This window comes from Protopterus annectens, chromosome 7.part0, assembly GCF_019279795.1.
Source record: "Protopterus annectens isolate FY-2018-M chromosome 7.part0, PAN1.0, whole genome shotgun sequence".
Taxonomy (NCBI): Eukaryota; Metazoa; Chordata; order Ceratodontiformes; family Protopteridae; genus Protopterus; species Protopterus annectens.
Genome location: NC_056739.1, coordinates 890,614,693 through 890,637,353, shown reverse-complemented (window position 1 = coordinate 890,637,353; position 22,661 = coordinate 890,614,693). Strand labels below are relative to the sequence as shown.

General features: G+C 44.6%; 1 protein-coding gene across 1 annotated transcript in view; it reads right to left on the bottom strand.

Annotated features, from left to right (window-relative positions):
* Positions 1-22,661, bottom strand: part of ETFA (electron transfer flavoprotein subunit alpha) — a gene marked incomplete at its 3' end in the record, with an annotated part of 355,222 nt that overhangs the window by 271,485 nt on the left and 61,076 nt on the right.

The following is a 22,661-nucleotide window of genomic DNA, read 5'->3' as shown; positions in this document are numbered from 1 at the left end:
CTCTCTGTGTCTGTGTGTGTCTCACTCTCTCTCTCTGTGTGTGTCTGTGTGTGTCTCTCTCTGTATGTCTCTGTGTGTCTGTGTGTGTGCATCTCTGTGTTTGCGCCTGTCTGTGTGTGTGTCTCTGTCTGTCTCTCTCTCTCTGTCTCTCTCTCTCTCTGTCTGTTTGTGTCTCTCTCTCTCTCTGTGTGCCTCTCTGTGTGTGTGCCTCTCTGTGTGTGTGCCTCTCTGTGTGTGTGCGTCTCTCTGTGTGTGCACTCGCACGCATCTGTGTCTGTGTGTGTCTGTGTGTGTCTGTGTGTGTCTGTGTGTGTCTGTGTGTGTCTGTGTGTGTCTGTCTGTCTGTGTCTGTCTGTGTCTGTCTGTGTCTGTCTGTGTCTGTCTGTGTCTGTCTGTCTGTGTCTGTCTGTGTCTGTCTGTGTCTGTCTGTGTCTGTCTGTGTCTGTCTGTGTCTGTCTGTGTCTGTCTGTGTCTGTCTGTGTCTGTCTGTGTCTGTCTGTGTCTGTGTGTCTGTGTGTGTGTGTCTGTCTGTGTGTGTCTGTGTGTGTGTGTCTGTGTGTGTGTGTCTGTCTGTGTGTGTCTGTCTGTCTGTGTCTGTCTGTGTCTGTCTGTGTCTGTCTGTGTCTGTCTGTGTCTGTCTGTGTCTGTCTGTGTGTGTGTCTGTGTGTGTGTGTCTGTGTGTGTGTGTCTGTGTGTGTGTCTGTGTGTCTGTGTGTGTGTGTCTGTGTGTGTGTGTCTGTGTGTGTGTCTGTGTGTGTGTGTCTCTGTGTGTCTGTCTCTGTGTCTGTCTCTCTGTGTGTCTGTCTCTCTGTGTGTCTGTCTCTGTGTGTCTGTCTCTGTGTGTGTGTGCGTCTCTGTGCGTGCGTCTGTGTCCGTGTCTCTCTCTGTGTGTGCGCGCATCTCTGTGCGTGCGTCTCTGTGTCCGTGTCTCTCTCTCTCTCTCTCTGTGTATCTGTGTCTTTGTCTGTGTGTGTGTGTGTCTGTCTCTGTGTGTCTCTGTGTGTCTCTGTGTGTCTCTGTGTGTCTCTGTGTGTCTCTGTGTCTCTCTCTGTGTCTCTCTGTGTCTCTCTCTGTGTCTCTCTCTGTGTCTGTGTGTGTCTCTCTGTGTGTCTGTCTCTCTCTCTCTCTCTCTCTCTCTGTCTGTCTCTGTGTGTGCGTGTGCGTCTCTCTCTCTCTCTCTCTCTGTCTGTGTGTCTCTCTCTCTCTGTGTGTCTGCGTCTCTCTCTCTCAATGTCTCTCTCTGTCTCTCTGTGTGTGTGTGTGTGTGTGTGTGTGCGTCTCTCTGTGTGCCTGCGCATCTGTGTGCGTCTCTGTGTGTGTGTCTCTGTTCGTTTCCCTCTTGCAGGCTTCCTCTTCAGACCTAAAGAGGAAAACCCTTCCTTGCCGTTGACTCCTCCGAACAGGGAGTCCTGGGGGATAGACCATCTTGGGAAGTGTGCATATGCCTCAGCTACTTTTGGGCTGAGAGCAGTTAATTACTGGTTACACTTTACCTGCCCCCAAAGGGATTTGGTCCAAGTACTTTCCACCTTCCTTAGAGTTACTGCTGGCGGAAGACTTTAAAAAGGTCTCTCTCAAGCTATCCACTCTGACTTCCCTAGCAAACTCCTCGGTGAGGCTAATTTCCAACGCTGCTGAAGTTAACTCTCGAGCATTGCTGAGAGACCTCATGCTTGGTTACATTTATACGGGTTTGCGGAACCCTTCAAAGCATCTTTTTACCAATGCACTCTTTGATGCTTCTACCCTTTTTGGACCTTCTGTAAAAGACACTTTGACCTGCAGTGAGCAGGAAGGGAAGACTTTGCCTGCCGTCGGCATCAAGGTTTCTATTGTCCGGAGGTCCTTCTCTAAGATCCAGCAAGGAACTAGGAAAATGTGGTTCCAGAGTCTCCCTTCCAGGAAGCTCCTGATGACTCCTCTTTCAGAGGCAGGGGAAAGATTTCAATGGCCAATGCCACCCTCGAGGCAGGTGGGTCCACAAAATCATGGCTCCTGGGGAACCCTTCAGGAGCACTGGTAGGGCTGCTCAGAGAAGTGCTGCCTCTGCTCTGGAGGCAGTCAGGGGTCAGATACCCTACACCCACTGCCCTGGACAAATTTCACCTCTGATCAGTGGGTGTATCATTTCCAGGGCCTATTTCATTCCCTTTTTGGAACCCCCTCCCATGAGAAGTTACCTCCCTGATGTTCCACCCAATCAGCGAGAGTTTGCCTTCAAAGATGTTCAATAGCTTCTTCAAAAAAGAGTCATTCAAGAGGTCCCAGCAGGACAAAGAGGATCCGGTACTTATTCTTGTTTCTTTTTAGTTCCAAAAAAGACTGGGATCTACATCTTATTTTGGATCTCTGCGAGCTCAATCTTTCAGTCGAGAAGTCAAAGTTCTGGATAGTCACTGCTCAGTCTATTATGCCTCTCTTAAGCAAGGACAATTGGATGTACTCAGATCTCCAGGATGCCTACTATCACATCAGGATAGACGGGCATTCCAGGAGACATCTTTGGTTCCTTGCTAGGGGCCAATCGTTACCAGTTCAGAGCCCTACCCTACAGTCTCACCACACCCCCTGGGTGTTTACCAAATGTATGGAAGTGGTAGTGGCTCACCTGCGGCTGCACATTTTTTTTTTCAGGTCTTTCCATACCTCAATGATTGACTCCTCACAACACCTTCGAGGCATCAACTGCTACAATGGATCCATTCTGTTCTTCCCCTCTTCCATCAGGTAGGGATCACTGTTAAACATTCAAAATCCAGTCTGGTCCCCACACAACAGCTGGAGTTCATAGGAGTTCTGTTACACTCAGTTTCAGAGATTGCAGCATTACCTCTATAAAGAGTTCAGTTGATCTGGGAACAGGTCATGCAGATCTTAGACCTGTTGTCCCACAGTTCACTTGGTTCTTCGAGCCCTTGGATCCATGGCCTCGGCCATTCATCTCTTTCCCCTGAAAAGGTACCACATGTGGGTGTTGCAGTGAACCTTAGCGGTTCAGTGGTTGGCTGTGTTTCATCCCATGTCCATCTCCATAAAGCTGTCGCCTGTGTGCAGATTATAGCTTTTTTGGTGGCTTCAATCTCAGGATTTCTCTCTAGGCAGGCCCTTTTCACTCCCTCCAGCCAGGCAGGCCCTTTTCACTCCCTCCAGCCAAGGTCACGGTGACCATAGACACTTCCCTGTTGGGGATGAGGGTGGCATTTGCAGGGGAGGGACCGTCCAAGGTGAATGGTCCCCCATAGAGATCAATTTGCACATAAACTCCCTAGAGATGAGAGCAGTTCTTCTGTCATTGCAAGCCTTTCAGGACTGCTTTCCTTGGGGGACAGTTACAATTCAGAAAGACAACATGGCTGTGGTCTGGCATGTCAACAGATGGGGGCAAACACTATCTTGCCCATTGTGCAGAGAGGCCATGACAGTGTGGGAATGGGTCATGTCCTCCGGGCACTTTCGTCTTGCAACGCATATACCCGGAGACTCAAACATGTTGGCCGACAGTATCAACAGATCGATCTTGAGTTCTCATGAGTGGTCCATCAATCCCACAGTGGCGAAGCAGATTTTGGAGGAAAACCTTGCTGCGACCTGTTTGCCTCCCAAGCCAACCACAAATGCAGCAGGAACTTCACCCGGATCCCCCATCTGGGGGAGTCACCGAGGGATGCTGTAGTCCACAATTGGCCTCTGAGTCTCCTGTACGCCTATCCTCCTGTTCCTCTAATTTCCAAGGTTCTGCAGAAAGTGCAACGCCTGAGGACATCCTTTAATCTCCTTGCCCCTGTCTGGCCCAGTTAACCATGGTTCCCCTTAATCAGGTGTCCTCTGACGTATCCACCCTGGGTACTGGATCCTCGTCAGGATCCAATTTCCTATCCACTGGGGCTTCCTCTCCCAAACCTTTGAACCCATCCTATAACCACATGGTTTCTCCAGTTCCAGTTATTCTAAAGCAGTCCAGGCTAGCACCACTCATCAAGCATATTATTTTAGCCTCCCAGAAACCTTCCACTAGAAAGGTGTCTAGTAGCAAGTGGAAAAGGTTCTCTAGCTGGACCAAAAGCTGGAATCTAGATCTCTTTTCTCACGTCATTTTGTTTATCCTCCCTTTTCCAAGTGGGAGCAAGTTTCTCTGTGATCAAGCTTCAGTTGTCAGTGATTTGTAACTTTCACGAAAACAGTGAGACTTTTTCATCTTGGCTTTGTAAAGCGTTTATGAAGGGGGTCTTCCTGCTTAGACCCAATTTAAGGATCCCTTGCCTCCTTGGGACCTTATAATCTCTGACTAGGAGTCCCTTTGAGGCCACTAGTTCCTGTAGTCTTAAATTCTTGCCTTGGAAGACTGCTTTCCTGGTTGCTATTACTTCAGCAAGGAGGGTTTCGGAATTGCAAGCTCTTGCCATTACTCCTTCCATGATTTTTCACAAGAACAGAGTTTCTCTCCAGACGAATCCCTCCTTTCCCAAGGTTGCTTCTGAATCTAATCTGAGCCAATGTATTCAGCTACCAGTGTTCTTTCCCAATTTTTCCAACAAAGGAGAGTAAATTCTACATACTTTGGATGTATACAGGCAATTACTGTCCTATCTACGTAGGACTAAAGGTTTTTTCAAGTCAGAGTAGCTCTTTGTGGTTTTTTTCTCTAACAGATGTGGTCTTCCGGTTTCTAAGGCCACTATTTCTAATTGTATCTCTAGCTGCATCTCACAGTCTACGACAATAGGCATCTTGAAGTTCTAGGAAGAATCAAGGCTCATTCTACAAGATCCGTGGCTGTTACATCAGCCTTTTTGTCTGCTGCCACTTGGTCTAATACTTGCACCTTTATATCTCATTACAAGCTAGATTTAATTTCTAGGAGCAGGGCTTCATTTGACTCCACAGTACTCTGGAATGTCCTTCCTTGAGGCCTCCCAGGATAAATGGTAGCTGGGGATTACGACCCTGTGGTGATTGATGACAGGGATAACCTCAGATAAAGCGTTATGTACTTAACATAACTTGACATTTCTGTTATCCGTAGTCCTCATTCATCACATTATCCCTCCTGCCTTCCCTCTACCTTCTGGATCGTGAAGGAAGTTGTAGTGTTTTCCTTTCAGTTTTGCAGTAGTAGCCTTTAGGAATACATCCACAAACTCAATCTGGGGGTTAGAGGGCAGCAGGGCATCATGGGAGAGGGAGGAGCTAGAGCCTTGGATCCATCTGCAGTATGTTGTCGGCTCGGGTCCGGTATTGGAATCTAGACCCTCTGGTGGTGATTGATGACGTAGGATAATACAGATGCCAAGTTATGGTAAGTACAGAATACTTTTTTGCATGGTTATCTTTAGCTTTTAACTATGATGCTTCATGCTCTGCTTTTATTTTCTACATACCTTGTTGAATCTGCAATGAATTACAAAGCTTTCTTTTAAGCTTGCTTGTCCCTATAATTTCAGGGAGCTAGTATCATAAACTACCAGTGTCAGCAGCCCTAGAGTTTGAGACATTTTTTTTCTTCCAGTGTATCCTCTGAACCTTTTGAGTAACTGGGTCCTTTCCAGTTCTGCCTTTCTTCTGGTTTGGGGGATTCCAACTAAGTCTTTCTGCCTTTTTGTGAGAGCTGTAGTGCTCAGTCTGTTGGCACCAAAGCCATATACCTCACAACAGTGATTTTTTTTTTATTATTATTTATTCACCAGATAAGGGAAGCCCATGTTGCCTGGGGTATTTTTTTTTTTTTTTTGTAATTAAGTGGTGCACTCAGTTTTATTCAGTACACGGGTAGCAGCTATGGGGATTAAACCGAAGTCTGTAGGATGCTGACTATTAGCAGTTAGCTTAACTGACTAATTTTACTGTCTGTCAACATTGCTGTAAAATAGAAGTTTTATGAGATGTATGCTAGGGCACAGATCTGCTAATCTGATGCATATACATTGTATTTGGTTCCATGCTGCCTCTCTCCTCCTTCCCTGAGTCTGAATTTAAGGCATTTAAGTGCTTATTTATTTATTACTTATGTAGGCCACTGTATTGGAAATGTACATTGCTATACTTCAGCACTCATTTGCTTTCTGTGTGTCTCTCTTCTTGTTTCTGACATAGATACCTATTGCATACTGTATATGTTACCCTCTGCATCTTAGATTTCCTAGAAAGCTATTAAATTTTTTATTTCACGGTGATAGTGTCTTGCAGCCTTTCTTTTGTTTTGAGTCTTGGAAGTGATATGTGAATGTTAAGCAGATTCTTTTCCATCTGTCTTAACTGCTGGGAATACCAAATGAAGCTATGATTTTCAAGCACCGAGTAAGCCTTGTCCTAAACATATTGTAGTATTTAGTTATAGTAGAATTACTTATAAACACGTGCATTGTTTTAACGTATTACCAAACTGTCAAAAGTATTAACTTTCAGTAAGTACCTTGGCTTGTCTATGTAGAAATGCTGTCCATCCTTTCCTTCTGTGGTGATTTTTGAAAGTATGTATAGAATTAACTTGTTTAATCAGAATTTTAAAACCAAGTAGTAAAAAATTAACATGTATATATTTTTTACCAGTTGTAATTGATAACTTTTTGGTACAGTGAAAAAGCTGAAGATTTATACAGAGCCTGTCTTCATGGAGCAGTTAAAGTTAAAAGTTCACCATAATGTGGGATAACTGAAGATAATGTAAGTTACATATAGTTCATCAGAAAACTCGACTAAAAATTAGTCTGATCCATGTATGCTCCCTGTCATTCTGTTGAGAAGTTCATGACACTTCTGTGCAGTTAAGACTTTAAAAATAAATGAGGCTTTGTTTTTCCTGTGCTGTTTGTTGAACAACTTTTGTTTTATGATACCTTTAGAAATTAAGTAGTTAATCTTGTGAATCAAGTCTGTTCTCTGAGACAGTAGGACTGGTAGCCACAGACAACAGTTGCTCAGCACGTTTGACTTTCTAGAGCTCAAATCTCCAACCAGTATTGCTCCACACCTCCCCTTCTCTCCAGATCTTGTTTGCTGCTCCTCTTGAGAGGCTCTCCCAAGCACTTTCATTCAGATTTTTAGTTTTTTTGGTCTGCAGTTTTCTTTCCTTTGCTTACGTCTTGAGGTATTCAGATTAGATTTTTTTTTTTTTTCATTTTGTTGAATTTTCTAGTATCATTTTTAGGGTGAAATGCCACTGTTTTGTTAGCTTCTCCTTTCTTTCCATGAGGCTGCCAGTGTTTTGCTACTTTTTCTATTTCTGCATTCAAAAGTGATTTTTTTTTTTTTTTTTTTTTTTAAAGATGGCTTTTATGTTTTTTGGAGTACTGCGTGTATTTGAAGGTTTGACTTTATTATTCTAGTGTTTTTTGGCTTTGTTGGATGTTCTTTTAGTATGGTGAAGGGAAATAAAATTTGTAAATGTAGTAAACCTGGTCAGAAATTTCTCCTGTGCTTTGCAAGTTGTGTGACTGTGGGTGGAACATTTTAAGTATGGCTTGATATATTTCTGAGAAGTTTGACTTGCAACATTTACTAGAATGAACTTATTTTGAAAGGTATATGGCCCAGTGAGTCTTCTGCCCCTCCTACATGTAGAAGTAAGAGAAGAAGGCTGGTGACAGTGATTCAGTTATCCAGCTGCTACTTTGCTGTTCATAAAACCCACCCATGCGTGGATATTTTCCCTTCTGAAGACTGTACCAGACCAAGGCAATAAGACGTTGTCCTCAAGATGTTTCTCATGTGAAAGTTATGGTATTTAAGGACTTTTCTCTCAGTGTGTGGGCAGTTGTAAACTTTATCAAGCTGTTTACAGTCTAGGCCTTCCTTTGCTAAATCTGTACATTCCTTCAGGTCCCTCTGCAGTCTGTCCTTGAGTGCAGACTGGAAAAAGATGAGAACGCTGGTCAAAGCACAAACTCTGTTGGGCATCTTGCCACCCTGAATACAGAGGGGGGAGACAAAATAAGGTTCTCTTCATCAATGGCTCCTTCCGCAGGCATTTTTGAGTTCTTTGCACTGAAGACATCCTCTGTGTCAGTCAGAATCAGCAGCAAGGCCTGATCAGATCTCATTGGCGCTGACTCTGCATGTCATGACCACAGGTGCTCTGTATCAAACACCAGGAGCTCAGAGTATATGGAAGCAATTTGTCGGGTTAGCAGATTCTGCTGGAAAGTCAGCAGCAACAACTGCTCCACACCATGATTCCCTTTAAAACGGTACCATGGCTGTTCATTGCCGCCAAAAGGAAAGATGCTGAAAGAGTAGGTTGATGGTATCGGGATCAGTTTCATATTCTACACACATTGTCAAGGCTTGTCTGTGTTCTCAAGAAAAGAAAGTGCAGGAGGAAGAGGCATCAGGATTCCCCAAGAGAGTTCCCCCACCTCGGGCACCAGTTTGGATGAAGCTGCATTTTCCTTTGCATTCTCACCCCTGATGATCCCAGTTTTGAGGAGCTTCTAAAAATTAATGCATCAGAGTTGATCCTATCTCTTGTGAAGAAAGTATTTTACGGAAGGCTGTGCTGCATATTGCAGGCTCTTGGGTGGTCTCTACTGCTGACAACATGGTCTCTCTCATGCAGAGGCATTGGCAAGAAATTTACATGGTGGCACCTACACAAAGCAGATTTAACAGGATCCACTGGCTCCCAAGGATCAGGAATGTTGAAGTAAAACTCCTATGGCCAACTCTTATGATACCGGCATCCCTAAAGAATGAGCCATCGGGTACAAATTAATGGTTCAGCCCACTGATGAGTTCAGATTGTTAGATCATTTTGGGAAATGCTTGTATTTATCAGGCACCTTTTCTATGCAAGACTTGAACTAACTGACACAAGTGATGCGTTTGTGGTGGGACTTAGCAGAGCAGTTGAAGTACTGAAAAGGATGCCACATGAGTATCAATTTAATGCATGCATGTTTTGCCAGTGGGCAGCATGATGGTTTGTTTGTCTTTCAGACCACAGATGGAAAAAAAAAGCTGCAAGTGTGATCAAGAGAAGACACTAGTTGCTGTTGGCATTAAGTCCACCACTCCACAGAGGATGTTCTGCAGTAACCAACACCAAACTTAAGATTTGAGAAAGGCCATTAGCAACCCATTTTTATTTGCTTGTTTTACACTAATAGCATTCCAACAGGAGCCAATATAGTGTAAGTTTCCAGAGCAGACACTGCTCCAGGGGCAGAGGTGGTTTGCAAAACTTGGCATTCTACAGTTATTGTGTGCGCCTACTGCTGAATCCCTTAGGACTTGCCCACCTGTCACCTTCCGCAGGTGAGGGTTAAATCTTCCTGTGTCCTTCTCTAGGAAGTCACCACAAGGGACAGATAAATCAGGAAGGTGGTATCCAGGGGCTACACCATTCTCTTTTGTCATCCCGAGACTATTTTCTTTTCACGTACCTGACATTCCATCCCATCAGGAGTTAGCAGCCATACAAGAGTTAAGCCTCTTAATCAATGAGGTATCACCTGACCACTTAAGGTATGAAATTGATTAAAAATGTTTTGATCCCCATGAAAACCTAAGAACTTTAACCCATTCTATGTTTGTGGCCTAAACCAGTTTGTGAAAAATAAAAATTTCTTGATGATCACTGTGCAGAAGAGAGGAGTCCGATATGCTCTGCAGACCTCCAATACAACCAGGGCTTGTAGGAAGTTTCTGCACTGTAGGGTAAGAAGTGTTTACTATCCCTTCATAGCCAGCCAGATACCATGCCTGTAAGACAAAGTTCTGTCTCCCTCACCCATCGTGGCAGTGACAGCTTTTCTGTTCCCCTTTGCAAGGTACCACATGAGCATTCTTCACTGGACCTGGAGGTCCAAGGGCATCAAAATGCATCTCCTTATCTCTTTCAGACTGAATTATTTGGGAGTGTTGTCAGGATTTGCAGTGATGGTTATACCTGGTAATGTTTGGCATGGCTGTCCTTTTTCTCCTGCAGAATAATATTCAGTATTCACCATTGCAGTTGCTCTGGAATAGGTGCCTGTCTGTTCAGAGCAGACAGTCCAAAGGATGTGGTTATAACAAGAGGCTTATTTTCATATTAAATGTCCTGGAGATGATTGTCCTAATGCATTCTAGCTCTACAGAAACTCTTTCAAGATGCTCTAGCTAATATGGCGATGATTTGAAAAAGTCAACAGGAAGGCTGGAATACTTTCTTATGCCCTATGTTTGGAGGTCATGCAGCTATGGTGGTAGGACCATGTCTACCCAATGCTTTGTGATAGCAATGTATATTCCAGTCAGGTCAATTCTCTTCTGTTTAAGCTGAGCTGGTATCCCCTGTCACCTGACAAGTAAGTGGTTCCTGATGCCATCTGGAGAATGCCATTTTTCAACACTGGGAAAAGCAATACTGTGATCTCTGTGCATCGGTCACCTGACAAGTAAGTGGTTCCTGATGCCATCTGGAGAATGCCATTTTTCAACACTGGGAAAAGCAATACTGTGATCTCTGTGCATCGATGACCAAGCATAAATGCTGTAACTGTTTTGATAGTGAATACTGTGGGAAGAAATAGCCAGGGAATTGTTATGGCTAGGCTTGTATAGGCCCTAGGGCTGATAGCCTAGTACCAACCTATGAACCCTCATACATCATAGGGGACAGACTCCCCAGGACATTGTTGTCCATAAGTGCCCTGTGGTACCTCTGTGTTTTTCCTCAGTCTCTCACTTTTGATGGTTTCTGAAAAAGCCAGATTGCACAAGGATATGATTATTCTCATATCTCAATTCTGGTCGTGACAAGTCTGATTTCCTTCTGCTTCCTGATTGGCCTTGCCCTCTGAAGAAAGCTTCCCTTTTCAGACTTCACAAGCGTCTTCTTTCCCATCTGTTGAATATGCCTCACTCTGAACTTCATTGTTTCAGCTTATTCACATGGTTTCTTTAGCTCCACTCATGTGTAGGGATGCTAGTTACTCTCCCAGGTTAGTCCAGATACTCACTGCTGCCAAAAGCCGTTCACCTGAAAGATTTATTGAAGTTGATGGATAAAGTTTTGTATTGGCCACTAGCCGTAGTCTCTGTCCTTTCTAAGCTCCAATACTGGCAGTTCTGTAATTTTTATCTTTCATGTTTAATAAGAGTTCTGTCTGTTTCAGAGTAAATTTAACTACAAATTTGCATTTTCTTCAGGGGCTTGACTTTGTTTTAGCATCATAGGTCTTCATAGCCTTTCTGTTAAGTCTGCCTCTTAGCAAACCCATATCTCCATTTTATGTTTGCGAACCTGATGCTGCACTATTATGAATTGGCAGACAAAGATAACATATAATTTTAATCATGGAAAAACTCTGTGTAGTTGCAGTGATGCCAGAAAGGTGGGTTTTGGAACTTCAAAATCCTATTCATTCAGACCATCTGATCTTACATATGGGTCCTGACCCACCATCAGATCTGACCAAGCATTTTTAATGATCCAGCCTCAAGCCTCTTTAAAGGTTTGTTCCTATAATGCCTTGCTCTCTCCAGCGACCTCAGATCTCATTTCTTCTTTTTGCAAATGGAAGCTTGATCGCTGGCAGCTAAGTGCTCCACCTTTCATTTTGTTGGTATCTTTAAAGATTTCACTTCAGTTTTCAGACATGGTTCATAGGTATGTACTAGTTGCCCTTGTGGGCCATTTTAAGCCTAGCCGGTTTCCCCAAAGGTGAAAATCAAATTCTGTACATTCTGTGAACTAAACACCTTGACTATTAAGCCAACTCCATCCCTGCAGATGTTTAGGATTAAGACTGAGTGTTTTTTTCGTCCTGTTGGTTGTTCTTGAATGTATTTTACTCATTTTTCGGTCTCCCAAGTCCCGTGGCAGATGTGTATTTGAGTGTCAGAAATGAAAACCTAGTAACCTCCTGTGATCCTATGTATTAGCAATCAACCCAGAGGTCATTTCAAGCCTAGCCATTTGCTCCCAATGTAATACCATAGATACTCTAGCCATACCCAGGATTGTATTTAGTAAAGACTGCCCATGTTCAGGAGTTTAGTGGGTGCCATCACCGGTAAGAATTTATGGTGCCCCATACTGCTTAATCAAGTTTTTCTTTGTTTGCCTACGGTGCTTGGCTGCAGTTTACAACCCCCACAGCTTAACACCTTGCTAAGATTGTAAATGCATCCTAAAGAAGAGTTTTTTACATGCTAATTAGATTTGCCTCATAGGCTGTTCCTGTAATTCCATTGTATGACTTGTCTACATATACCTGGTTTTTAACATTTGTATTTATTTCTGAAGAAGTTCTTATACAATAAAGAGCGAAAGCGCGCTCAAATATCTGTTCTGGAGTTTTTCCTCTTCATTCAATCAAAACACTTACTTCAATATATTTTTATTATTTTTGTTTTTGCTTTTGTATTAGTTTTGAGTACCGCATTAGACATAGAGCAGAAGTGCTGTGTTGTATGTGTTAAATTTCTTCACGTGTTATTACGGGGAATAGTACATTGGTATTTTTCCGTGCTTTAAGTGTTTTAAGTGTTTTCGAACAATAGCGAAGAATGAATGAAGGAAACGGCTCAGAACAAGGCAATTATAGCCATTCTCTTGTAGATTCACCAGGTATTTCTGCACCTACAAACCTAGAAATTCTCATGGAAGCCTTAACTGAATCGAACCAATGCAATTTACTGCTGCTCAACAGATGCAAGGAATTTATTTTGAACAACCAAAGAAATCCAACCAGCCAGGAGAACAACCGACCCAACGGAGCAACTATGAACCCAACCAATCCTACCTCTCCGCAAGACACCTCCTCTGGAAGTAGTGACAATGAATCTTTACTTCATCTACTTCGCATGGACAATCTAACAAACCCTTTCACCTCAGACTCACAGCCAGATAATTCTCAGTCTGAACAAAAATAGAGACAGAAGAGGCAGAACCATAGTGCAAAACTGTAAATCTCTCATCTATAAACTGGAACGCTTGCTCATGGCTTACAAAAGTATCATATGACAACCTATATCTGGAAGCCTGCATTGTCCTTAATGTGGTTCCCCAAGGTCTGCGGTTATATAAATTTCCCAACAGAACCACAATGGAGTCCCCCTTACATTCTGAATTGACTGATTTGTTCAATGACACTGGAATACAAACCTTACTGATCCTAATTAAACACAATCCAAGCAACCTGGAGAATTTGAAAAAAAGATACCTCCAGTCTGCATGAAGAAACCCTATTGTCAGGATTTTTTTGTACACAAGCCTCTTTTTGACAGTATTTCTTACAAGATATCCAGGCATGTCAATCATCTGATTGAAACAAAGAAAAATAAGTTACAAAGAGATCTAAGACAATACAGTCTATGCAGAGCATACCCCCTCAACACAGACTATGGAAATAACTGGCGGTTTCATCAAAGAAACCCACAACCTCCCCAAAGGCAATACCCCGCACCTACAACTGGTTATACCAATTACTCAGCAGCATTTCACTACAAAGAGGCACTAGCTCAGGTTTCGCCTCCCCGCCCAACCATTTACTGCAGTGATACCACGGAAGTGGTTCAGAATCTTCATAACTCTCCGCAGCCTTTTTTACCCCAAGGCAACCAGACTGTAGACAGCCTAATACACACTTCTTTCAGGGAAGAAATGGGAAGGGGGGCTGGAAGAGGAACAGGGAGAGGTGAAGACCAAGGGTTGTAGAGATTCCAGAATCTAGGGAGACCCATGACCACTTGCAGCATTGCGAGACAATTTTAAACCAGTCCAACATTACCACCAAGATAAACCCCTGTGCTGTAACACAGCAACCAGACTTTGCAAGTGCTGTGTTTAACCTCACCGATAGGATTATGTCCACAAATCACCTCTCAGTACTGAATAAAGGATTTACATATATCCCTGCACAAAGGGCTTCCCTGGCAGATGTATTAATTGATCTTCGACTGTATGTACGGAAACTTTCAATGAAGATTCTGAAACGAACCTCTCAGATTCACAAGACTCAGTAACAACAGTAATGTCTAATACACCACTGAAAAAGAAAAGCTTGTTCAACCCTGTGCGCAACACCACCTTGCATACCTTCCTAAAAGTATGCGATAAAGATATTGGGACGTTATCTAATAACAAAAACAATGACAAATGGTTCAACTTAACCCAGCAAGAAATGCTGGCATTAAAATCTCTTTCAGCTGACAAATCTTTACGAATTATGAAAGCAGATAAGGGCACAGGAGCCTAATGGAACAATCAGCATACATTGATAAAATTGAAGCAGAACTGCGAAATACATCCTATTATAGAACAGTGTCCATGGACTATGTGAATCAACAGTTTGCCAAAATTTATACTGTCCTTAATTCCTTACAAATGAACGAACGACCACATCACACTACCTGAACTAGAATTTATGCAAGTGCCTAACCCATGTCTAGGCAAATGCTTTGTAATCCCAAAGATCCATAAAAATGACAAAGACCCCTCATTTCGTCTTATCTCGAACATTAAATCCAAAACGGAACGTATCTTGGAATATATAGACAGTATTCTAAATCCCATAGTGCAACAAACACAGTTTTATCTACGAGATTTGTGGGGTTTTCTGAATGAACTGTTTACTGCCCAGCTTGACTTGTCCACATGTTGTTTTGTAACTTTAGACATTTCGCTATACACCAATATCCCGCATGTACAAGGCATGGACAACGTCAGACAATTTCTGTCCAGATATGCGGGCCTATCTACGGACAAAGTCATGACTCTAAATGTGTTGATTGATATTGTCCTACACAGTAACTTTTTCCACTTCAACGGCAATATCTACCAACAGCTGAAAAGAGTTGCGATGGGGTCAAAAATGGCCCCAGCTTACGCAAAACTTGTCCTAGCCACTTGGGAACTTGACTTTCTCATTAAACTTCCAGGCTTTCAACAAACTCGTCTATACCACCGTTATATAGACAATATCTTCTTTGCATGGACTGGAATCACAGAAGAACTGGACACATTCCTACTACAAATGTCAGCCAGTCTGCCTTTTTTGGATTTTGCAAAATCTGGCCAAGGAAACAATGTTCCATTCCTTGACACCTCCATATCCATTGATCAGCAAAATAGTTGCTTAGTGTCTAACATCTTCCGCAAAGACACCTACTGAAATAACTTTCTTGATTTTAACAGCCAACATCCTTTCTACATGAAAAGGAATGTCCTCCGAGGACAGTGCATTCGACTCTCAAGATTAGTCAGTGATGACCAGCTGTTTCAACAAGAATCGAACTTCCTTGCTGATCTTTTTGCGCACAAAAATTATCCTTTACAACTTATTCAGACCATTACTAATGAAATTGCAACAAAACGCCACACGAATTTTAAACCAATACTTAAATTTGGTTTCTCACCCAAACAGAACCTCAATGACTCCACACAGGACAGAACTTTGAGTTTTCCGCTCCTGATCTGCAGAGACATGCGAGCTCTAAGGGAAATTCTGAATAATAACTGGAGAATCATCACCAGCTCGGAAGCTTTATCACACTGCTTAGGCACAGGACCCTTATTGTCTTATAAAAAGACCTGAACCCTGAGAACGTCTTTCGAAAACGGAGACTTAGCATTTTTGGTTCAAGACATCCGAAACACCACTGGGCAAACTGGCATGTTTCCATGCGGCAAATGTGTCTGTTGCCAGTACATTCTCACTGGGGATAGTTTCTGCTTCAAGCACCTTAACTACCATGTCAAATTCATGCATCATTTTGACTGTAACTCATTAAATGTTGTATATGCTGCGGTATGTGCATCTTGCCCGAGTTTCTACATAGGTAAAACTGGTAGAGAACTCTCAGACCGCATTAAAGAACATTGCGGAGCAATCAGAGCTAATGACAACCACAATGCCCTTTCAAGACATTCCATTTCTTGTATGTCTTAAACAAAATTAAATTTTTTTGTTTTAGAGCAGGTAAACCTTTTTCTTAGGTGACTATGCCACTTTACTTGAGTTAAAGGAACTCAGATGACAACTGCTGTTGGGGGCCGATTCCACTCCTGGCCTGAATGACTTCTTAAACCTCAAATGTGTCTTAAAATGGCAAATATAGCCAGCTATTTAAACTCCATTTCACCTGCAATAAAGTGGCGGCAGTTTTCAGCTAAGCAGCTTCATGACTGATGGTCCGAACTTTACAAAATAATAGATCTGAAGTAGGATTGTTCATTTGTCAGCAACCCGTGGGTTACGGATCCGATATCGGATCCGAGCCGGCAACTTGTTTCAAGCTAATGGATCCGAGCTCCTAGCTCCTCCCTTCACCCATAATCCCCTGCTAACCCTCCATGACCCCAGATATAGTTTGCCGCGCTTGTGATGGCTGGATCCTTTTCTTGAGCTCCGCAGATAAGTGAAAAAAGGTTAACTTTTTTCTAGCACTTTTCGTCAGGAATTTCTGTTTTAGTTTAAATTAATATTTGTAAAGTGTGTCTGAGTTAGGTTCCCTATTTTTTCATTAATACCCTCCCTTCGCTGGTCGCTAGTGTGTGAGTGTTTGTTGTGTCTTTTGGGGCCTGTGTGTGTAGTTGTCTTTTTCTTTTCCTTTTTAGTTAAAAAAAAAAAAAAAAAAAAAAAAAAAAAAAAGGGGAATGGCTGAGGCCCCAAAAGCCATCTTTTCTAAATGTACCGAGTGTGGCCATAAGCTCTCCCCGGCTGATGGCCACACTCGGTGCATTCGGTGCCTTGGGGTTGAACACCTCACCTCGGGCTGTACTATCTGTGCAGCGTTCAACCCCAGGGCACTGAAAGAACGGAGGTGGAAGCTGGTCCTGGCAGGACTTCTACCCCCGGATTCAGCTTCGGCCTCCGCTACCTCTGCTACTCCCGTGGCTCCATCACAGCCTGTGGTGGTTGCCACTCCTGCCCCCCTGCCTCCGACTGGGACTCAAACTCCCGCTAAAGTGTCGGAGGACAGGGAGGCCAGGAGGGAGAAACGGAGGGAGAAGCACCACAAGTGGCGGGCCGAGACCTCCGTTTCGGCCCCGCCAGCTAAGCGGGCTTCTCCCTCCATTGTTTCTAGGTCTCCTCCTCCTCGGCTCCGATCCCTTTCTTTCTCCCCGGGGCCCGAGGAGGAGGAGACCCGATCTCCGTCAAGGTCATCGAGGCGGCATTCCAGACCTGCCTCGGTGGCCTCTTTGAGATCCACTTTCAGCTTATCAGATGCAGACTTGGACCGGATGATGCGAAGGTTCATCCAGGCCCCGCTGCAGATGGGAGTGCTCTTGCATCCCCCCCCCCTCAGGGGGGGAGCTCGACACCTTTTTCTCCACCCAATTGCTCCTTCTCCGACCCGCTACCCGGGTTCGGAGCGCTTGGAGCCGAGCAGCCTTGGAGCCGCTTCGGATCCGACCCTACCCTCGAGTCTGTCGGATCCGACCTCTCGGAGCCGTGGTCCAAGCTTCGGATCTGGGGGATTCAGTGTGCCTTCGTCCAGGTCGGAGCACACTGGTCCCTCGGATCCGACTGTCTCGGCGCCGGCTCCGATCTCTTCATCGGATCCGAGTGGGAGCCGACTATCAGATCCATTGGAGAGTGGCTCTCCCTCGGCATTCGATGTGGAGAGGGCTCTGTTGAGAGCATCCGGACCCCCGGTCCTTGCATTGACTACTCCCTGCACTCTCTCTCTGCTGGGCCAGGCTTCCATCACCCGGCCAAAGGGACAGCCTGCTTCGATGTCACAGACAGTTCCATTGGAACAAGATGTTGCTGGCGAGGCCTCCTCGGACAGTCCCCCCGAGGAAGCTCCCCACAAGCATAAGTGCAAAAGGAGGCACATGGACTCCCCTGAGTCCTTAACCGAGGACATGGACTTGGAGGAAGGGGAAGGCTCCCCAAGATCACCCCCTGAGGATGTCTCCTTTGGAGACATCATGGAGATGCTGAGAATCAGAGGTGTGTGGTCTGCCCCCAAGTCTTCCTCTGACGAGTCCGTGTTTCTGGAGGCATTCGAGGCAGGCCCGTCTACCTCCTGGGTGTTCCCTCCAGCCAATCCCCTGGTGGACCTTATTACCACCAGGGCATGGAAGGATCCGGACACCGTGGAGCCAATACCGAAGCGACCGGATAGGATTCTTAGCCCCCCTCAGACCGGTCACATTGGAGTAAGGGCCCCCCTGTAGATGCCATGTTGACGGCGGCAGCCACAAAGAGGGAATTGGCTCAGGAGAGTCCCTCAGTCCATCCACCGAGCAAAGAGTCCCGTTTGATGGATCACTTAGGGAAGCGAGTCTTTAGTTCAGCGACCTTCTCAGTAAGGTCTCTGAACTATATGGCATATGTCATCAGGATGCAGCGGGATCTTATCAAAGAATACGCTGCATCCCCCCCTGAGTCCATGTCTGAGGAGGATAAACATTTGTACTCCACCCGAATGGCCACTCTGAGATATATTTCAAACATCTCTATGCGGCTGTTGTCCCACGCCACAGAGGGAGCCGCTAGGGCCAGCGGAGCAGGCCTAGTCATGAGACGCCAGGCCTGGCTCCGTCATTGCGACTTTACAGAGCCCTTTAAAGCGTCCTTCGCGAACGCCCCCTTTGATGGTTCTGCCCTTTTTGGCAAAACAGTTTGCGAGACGCCCGTCCAGAGTGAGAAGGACAGGAAGACGTCTGCCGGAGTCTGCTTCTCTGCTCCCCAGCGGTCCTTTTCAAGGAAACAAAAGGGTCAGAAGAAGATGTGGTTCCGGAAATCACAACATTCCCAACCAGCTCCGGACAACCAGTCCTACCGTGGCAGAGGTGGACAGGGAGGACGTCGCCCCAGGGGCAGAGGGGCTCTGAGAAATTTCGGGTCCAGAGAACCTTTCTCTGAGTGGCCCGCGCAGCAGCCCTGAGGGGTTGCCCGGCTGCTCCACTCTGGAGGCAGTCGGGGGGCGTTTTTCGAAACATCTAGCGGCATGGGAGTCCATCACAACAGACCGCTGGGTGCTTCGCATCATATCCAGAGGGTACAAAATACCAATTCTCCATGTCCCCCAATCCAAGAACCTCCCCGATGTACCACCCGATCACAGGGAGGCCGCAGCCGCAGAAATACAGCAGCTGCTAAGAAAGAGCCATCCAGCCCGTCCCCCAAGACCAGCTCGGATTAGGGTTCTACTCCAGGTTCTTTTTGGTGCCAAAAAGACGGGGGACCTGAGACCCATCCGAGACTTTTCCCGCTTGAACCTGTCAGTAACCAAGGAAAAATTCCGAATGGTCACTCTTCAATCTATCCTCCCACTTTTGAGGGAGAACGATTGGATGTGCTCTATAGACCTCAAGGATGCGTATTACCACATCTTAATGGACAAACGATCCAGGAGGTTCCTTCGCTTCCGGCTGGGAGCCAGTCACTACCAGTTCAGGGTCCTTCCCTTTGGCCTCACCACAGCCCCCAGGGTGTTCACCAAAGTGTTAGCAGTGATTGCAGCCCACCTGAGACTCCAAGGAATTCAGGTCTTCCCATACCTGGACGACTGGCTCCTGACCGCACCAACAAGGCATCTACTTTGCTTGGCCAGAGACTTCTTTCTCCATCTAGCCCCACAACTAGGCATTACTATTAATGTCGGCAAATCTCTACTGGCTCCAACACAGATCATAGAATTCATAGGTGCCAGAATAAACACCAGAGATTTGCGAGCCTTCCTAACTGCCGAGAGAATCAGAAATCTACAACTTTATGTGAGGGCTATCCTTCATTCAGAGGCTTCACCAGCGGAATTGATCCTGAGGGCACTAGGCTCCATGGCAGCAGCGATTACACTCCTTCCATGCGCCCATTTGAACATGCGAGTCGTGCAATGGTCCTTCCTATCCCTTCCTCTCCACCATCCCATTGCTATCAGCAAGGCTTGCAGAAGGGCGCTACTATGGTGGCTCCAAGCATCGAACTTCCATATGGGCCGTCCCTTCTGCACCTCTCCCCCTATCGCCACTGTGACCACGGACGCTTCCTGCCTCGGGTGGGGGGGCATTACTCAGGCAGGACAGTTCAAGGCACGTGGAACGATAGAGACCTCCCATCATATCAACGTTCTGGAGATGAGAGCGGTGCTGTTGGCGTTGCAAGCACTTCAGAGCTTCCTCCCCGCAGGAACGATTGCAATTCACTCGGACAACATGTCAGTGGTCTGGTATATCAACAAACAGGGGGGAACCAGATCTTATCCTCTTTGCCGCGAAGACCTGAGAGTGTGGGAATGGGCGATCTCCACCAACCGCTTTCTGATTGCAACGCACATTCCGGGGAGGACCAACATCCTAGCGGACAAGCTCAGCCACACCCTTCTTACCCCTTACGAGTGGTCTCTCAATCCTCTAGTAGCGAAGCAGATATTCGCAACATGGGGGCAACCCTGCTGCGATCTTTTTGCATCTCCCTCAAACGCCATATGCAACAATTTCTTCGCTCTAATCCCCCCACCAGGGGAATCTCCAAGAGACGCTCTGGTGCATGCTTGGCCACCCGGTCTACTCTATGCCTATATTCCAATGATGATACAACTCTTACAGAAAGCCTCGCTGTTGGGGAGCAAGATGATTCTCATTGCCCCATTCTGGCCTCGACAAATTTGGTTCCCTTACCTGTGGTCTCGCCTTGTGAATCACCCTTGGATTCTAGATCCCATTCTGGATCTCATCTCCCATCCATTGGACTTGCCAACTCCAAACCTGGACAATCTGAAACTGACAGCTTGGTTGCTCCAGTTCCACTCCTAGTTAGGACTCCCGGTATCTCTTCGCCAGTCAAAGCCATCCTCGTGGCAGCACATAAGCCCTCCACCAGGAAAGTGTATCACAGCAAATGGAAACGTTTTTCCATCTGGGCAGAGCGCCGTGATCTAGATCCCTTTACGGCTCCTCTTCCATCCATTTGTCTGCAACCATCCCCCCCTCCTTCCCCCTGACCTTCTTTGGATCTATTAGTTTTTAGATATCCTTTGTTGGATATATATGGAGAGGCAAACTCGATCTGAGGTCATGGAGGGTTAGCAGGGGATTATGGGTGAAGGGAGGAGCTAGGAGCTCGGATCCATTAGCTTGAAACAAGTTGCCGGCTCGGATCCGATATCGGATCCGTAACCCACAGGTTGCAGACAAATGAAATACCTACTCAGATGGAACGTTATGGTGAGTACATAACTTCTAATTCTCTACCGTCCGCTTCTACTTAATCGCAAATTACCTTTTCTGCAGGTTCAAATGCTTCTCGTTTGAAGGAGCGGACATTACTATGACTCCAGAATTAAGTCAATGTATTTCAGAATAGTAGCAGTTTATTGTAGTATTATGCAAGTCAATTATTATAAGAATTGTAGCAGTTTATTTTAAAGTGCACAGTTTAAATTTAGGATTTCGACTTTAAACCAAATGGCTGCAGTTTTTAAGCAGCTACATGTCTGAATGTGCGCACTTTACAAAATACTACATTTTCTTACAGAAGGACAATGTAGACTGAAAGTGCGGGCATTAGCATGACCCACAGTTAGTACTCTAGAATTGAGGTTGATTCACAGAGAAGGGCAGCATTTTAATTTATTTTATTTTACAGTGAACCTTTGCAGAGTACTACACTCTGATAGCATTGCACCACTTTAGTTATGTGACTGACCGTCTTGTATACACTTTGCCTTTCTAACTAATACACTTCTCATGAAAAGCTTCCAACAGCAGTTGTTTTCTACATTACTACACTCAGCTGGCTTTACTTTGTGAAAAAACTGCATTTTTTGATCTTTAATTATGCCACTTGCTATTTTAGCTCTACTGGTAACATTTTTTATAACAGAGTACTGCATAATCAAGTCTTTCTTTGTTTGCCTAAGGTACTTGGCTGCAGTTTACAACCCCCACAGCTTGTTTAACACCTTGCTAATATTGTAAATTCATCCTAAAGAAGAGTTTTTTACATGCTAATTAGATTTGCCTCATAGGCTGTTCCTGTAATTACATTGTATGACTTGTCTACATATACCTGGTTTTTAACATTTGTATTTATTTCTGAAGAAGTTCTTATACAATAAAGAACGAAAGCACGCCCAAATATCTGTTCTGGAGTTTATTTCTCTTCATTCAGTCGGAACACTTGCTTCAATATATTTTTATTATTTTTGTTTTTGCTTTTGTATTAGTTTTGAGTACCGCATTAGACATAGAGCAGAAGTGCTGTGTTTTATGTGTTAAATTTCTTCACGTGTTATTACGGTGAATAGTGCATATGTAGATATAGATATATATATATATATATATATATATATATCTAATAGATATATAGATATATATATTTTATTTATTTTATTTATTTATTTATTGCAGTTGGTTTACCAGGATAGTCCATTGGGCCAAAAAGAACCCGTTTTCAATGGAGTCCTGGGGAGAAAAGCTCCAAGACAAAATGTACATTCAGCATTTGACAGTGACAATGTAGGTACAGAGAGATATTAATACTATGTAGGCAGTAATAAAAATACAACTTATCAAATACAGAATAGCAATAATAACAGTTAATACATTGAAAGAAACATGCTAGTAATAGAACAAATGTGAATATCAATACAGATTAGAGAACAAAATATAGTAACTAAATAAAAGTAGGGTGTAATACTGAAAGAAATTACGTAGAGTTAGTTATGTAGGGTGGGAGCAAGAGCATTCCCACTGTGATGCTTGAAAATGATATTAAGAAGTT